The sequence below is a fragment of the Dermacentor andersoni genome, chromosome 8 (genome assembly GCF_023375885.2).
Source record: "Dermacentor andersoni chromosome 8, qqDerAnde1_hic_scaffold, whole genome shotgun sequence".
NCBI classification, from domain to species: domain Eukaryota; kingdom Metazoa; phylum Arthropoda; class Arachnida; order Ixodida; family Ixodidae; genus Dermacentor; species Dermacentor andersoni.
Window position 1 is genome coordinate 51,766,024 of NC_092821.1, and position 4,099 is coordinate 51,770,122.

The following is a 4,099-nucleotide window of genomic DNA, read 5'->3' on the forward strand; positions in this document are numbered from 1 at the left end:
TCGTCTCATCGGACCTCGCTGCGGGCTTTGTCAACTTGTCTAATAGTGTGTTGATTTGGCTTGTCTCGTTGTATGACCCGATGTACGACTTTGGAAAAGTTAATGCACCTTTGGCGTGAAATATTTATGGGAAAATTAAACTTACAAAGTTCCGCAATTGAAAACCTAAAGCACACGTTTGGAAATGTCAATGTACCTTTCACATCAAAAGTTTATGAGAACTTTATACCCATAAAGTTTCGGAATTGACATCCACGCGCTCCGTAGATTCCATCATAGAGTTACTATACTGACTCTAGAGGACAAGCTACCCATAGGGCCCATGCATTGAAATCGGGAACCGCAAGAGCGCCGCCATGTTGCTACGCGCCGAAGTTGCCAGCTCCTGAGACGCTTGCTAGACTTGGTGACAGGAGTCAGTTTTAATCCGGCAACCGTAGCAGCGTAGCAGCATGGCGCCTCGCTAGTAGTATCGTGATGTGTGCGTGCAGCCGTGTGTTTGGGCTTTATAAGTTGCTTCTTTATTCTATGTTGCGGGAAGGTGTGGGTGTGGTCCATGTTGGCCGTACAGGTAGGTGGCAGTTATGCAACCGAGGGATGATCCTGTTGAAGTTTCCGGCGGTATGCGGTTTTCAGCGGTCATGCCTGTTGCAGGAGTGTCACGTACTCGACGAGGTTACGAGCTCGAAGCTGTGGTCAGATTCTTCGTTGGCGTTCCGTAATTCTCTTCGCACGGGCGCGGTATGTTGCAAAAGCCGCTTTCACGATCTATCGTAGCGACGATAGATCGGGTTTCTTTATTATTATAAGTACTGATCCAGCTGTAGGGCACATGTAGCCGACAAACGGAAGTCTCAGGAGAGCACCTGAGATTATAATAAAGCAGGCGGCGCAGGAACTCCAGGGCACCCAAGGGACAGTGGGGGGATCAAAGCTCGAAGCAGAACGGTATGTAGGTTGGGGCCGCCGAGGCAGGTGTGTGCCAGGGAGTGTTCGCACGGACAGCTCCCCTGGCACGCGCAGCAGTGCCTCGCAAGGTCGAGATACTTTAAAGGCACCTGCGCCCATGATTTTTCTTTTGCCTCGGTGCAGTTAGCACGATTAATGAGAATAATATGGAGGGCATCCGGTGCAGTCGCGAATGCGTCATGGCAAGTGTAGCTCGCGTCGCCTGGCGTGTGTAGTAATATCAGAGTTGGTTGTATGAACTTCATCATATTAATGCGCTTTGTTACGGTACCTTAACGGAAAGGGTCTAGAGGACGGTGTTGGTACATTTTTTTCGTACCGCCCTAATCCTGTTGTACCCCCCACTACAAACACACACACATACCCCACCCCCCTTTTTTTATGTACACATACAATTCCTTGCCATGATGGATCATAGCCTCCTTTATTTTTGAAAAATAGAGGAGGCTATGGACGGATTGACCAGTTCAAGTTGTCAACTTGTCAGTAACTGTCATAGGAATGACTGTAATAAACACAATTCCACGATCGGATTGTTTACTTTCATTTTTTTTGTAGCACTGAGGACTACATAGAACTTTATTTTGTATATGTGAGAGAAGTATGTGGATATCACGAGCTTAAGCCAATGTGCGATACACAGACAAAACATCTGTTACAACATGAACTGAATTGAGGGCCACACAACACATACGTAATTAAAGGTGCAAAATATAGGGGGAAGCTTCAAAATACGCTCTGTAGCACTGCAAAGTATAACATATATTGTATGTGTGCAATAAATGTTCAAAAAAACAATGCATCAATGTCCCATGTGCCTTCAAGTTTATTATCAAGTTCAAGTTTAATGAAGTTTATTATGAGCATATGTACAACAGGAATCTACTGACACACCCGCAGTCAAGGTGGCTGTTCAAGGTGTGCTGGCTGCCTCAGTGTAAGAAAAAGAAATTGGGTGAATGTCGACACCAGTACCACTGCTTCTTGCCTCTGACCTGCACGTGCCTCCGCGGCCTCTTTGTGCACAAGTATACTGGCGTGGCGAGGCGTAGGAGTCATCCGTGAGAAAGAGTATCGTTTACATAGAGAAGTGGCTGTTCACATTGCCTGTCGCTTTCCCTCAAATGTTTCCTTGGCGACTAGGGTGACACACCCGCAGTCAAGGTGGCTGTTCGAGGTGTGCTGGCTGCCTAAACGAAAGAAGAAAGAAATTAGATGAATGTCGATACCAGTGCTATTTCTTCTTGCCTCTTACCTGCATTTGCCTCCACGGCCTCTTGGCTTGCGGAGTCTGTATGAGGGAGCTGCTGTAGCTAGGCGTAGGCATTGTCTAAGCAAAAAGAAAAGGCCATTCAAATGGGGAATTATGGAAATAAATGCAGTTCTTACGTCTGCTTCTTGCACTGTGCTTGCCGAAAAGTTTTCAAAGCTAGTGTCCATAATACACCAGCACTTTGACTGCTTTTGCTGTTTACCTGCAAGTGTTGCTGTGAGATCCTTAGTATGGCTGCGTGCAGCATTGTAACACTTCGTGGAGGCATTTGAAGTGGTAGCCAAAAATATAACGAATCATCCTTGTCTGCATGAATGCTTTAAATTTCTAGATGCAGTGGTAACTATTACTATTGATGCAAGGCCCCCCACATCTATGCGGCAAGTGCCATAGCTCGAAACTGAATTTTTCCTTTAGTGTTTCACAAGGTGTCTGATATGTCCACATTAGACGTGATCCGTTTCTTATTATTTATCCCAGTGTGGAGAGAGCATCATTAAATAGTTTTTTTTAATTTTTGCATGGCTTGCTTTTTGGTTTGTTTCTGAATTTATCAAACAGCAGTCTCATGATGCTAAAGTGACTCATGATATGACAGTCATCAGCTTTAGTTTTTCAGAAAAACAACGCATTTCCTGACCCATTGTGTGCTATCCCATTACTCGCATAATTTCTCAGAGTATTCTACCGATACTGACTTGCTTGATTTCCACTAAAGAATCTTGCATCTTCAAATACCATTCTTTCCTTAAAATCATTTGACACTTCTCATAATTTCTGTACCTTGGGCTTCTGATACTCTGCATTCACCATTTTTGCTTGTTTCTGACTAGAAATGTCTTCTTTAATTTCGAGCTTAAATTTTACCTTTGGAACACACGGAAGGGCTTGCCATTGCATATCTGCATAAAAGGGAAACATGTTTCATGCGAAATCCAATTGAAGATTGATGAATGCAGCTTGCAGTGTGATATGACTGAATGATCCATAAAAGTAACTCATCTCACTTGGTAAATTAAAGCACTTATTAGTGTGATGTACAAGATACGTTACACTAACGTGGTGGGTTCTCTTGCTTATACAGCAAAAGAATCGGTGCGCGAGAAAAAAATTATTTTTGCATACCCCTTGTACACACTGATTTAAGGAAAATGAGCTGGAGCTGTCCACATAATCTACTTATTTTACCTGCGAGTATGGTCAACAAAAATGTGTCCCAGCTGCTTAGTGGTATTTGAGATTATGTCAGTATTGCATATGTGCCTGTTGTCTAAAATAACTGAATTTTGAAAATGCTCGCAGGGATCTGATGTGCATATCTGCAGTTTATAAATACATGTAAAAGACTCAGCATCAAGTGCAAGTGAACGGACCTACAGGCCCGAAGTCGATCATGCAAATAGATTCGCTGCACAAATTTGTGACCAAAAAAGATATTCCACATGAAATGGCATGCAAGGAAGTGTTGAAAATATTGCACAGTTAATAAAACGCCTACGCTATTAATATGTGGGTTGATACACTCGTTATGCAAAACGGAGGTGAGGCGTGCAGACAGGACACAAGAATAGAGTATTTACAAGCAAACATGCAACACGAGCGCCACCCACTTCTCTACTCTTGTGTCCTGTCTGCACGCCTCACCTCTGTTTTGCATAATGAATCCTTACCAACTAGCTCAGCTTTCTGTCGTTCTAAGTCTCGATGCACTCGATTTCGTACGCATTAGGCACTCGCCTCTTGATTACTTCGTGGCACAGAAATACTCGGCATCAGGCTATTTTTCTGCTGTGGCCTTTGTAGAAGCATGATTGTTCAAAGTGCAACAATTAAACAGATTCTTTGAGTTGCTTGTGG

General features: G+C 43.7%; 1 long non-coding RNA gene across 1 annotated transcript; it reads left to right on the forward strand.

Annotated features, from left to right (window-relative positions):
• Nucleotides 1–580: 580 nt before the first annotated feature.
• LOC140212858 (uncharacterized) lies at nucleotides 581–3,748 on the forward strand. Its single transcript, XR_011889818.1, has 2 exons — nucleotides 581–741; nucleotides 3,545–3,748. It is a non-coding gene; the product is annotated as an uncharacterized lncRNA (long non-coding RNA).
• The last annotated feature ends 351 nt before the right edge of the window (nucleotides 3,749–4,099 follow it).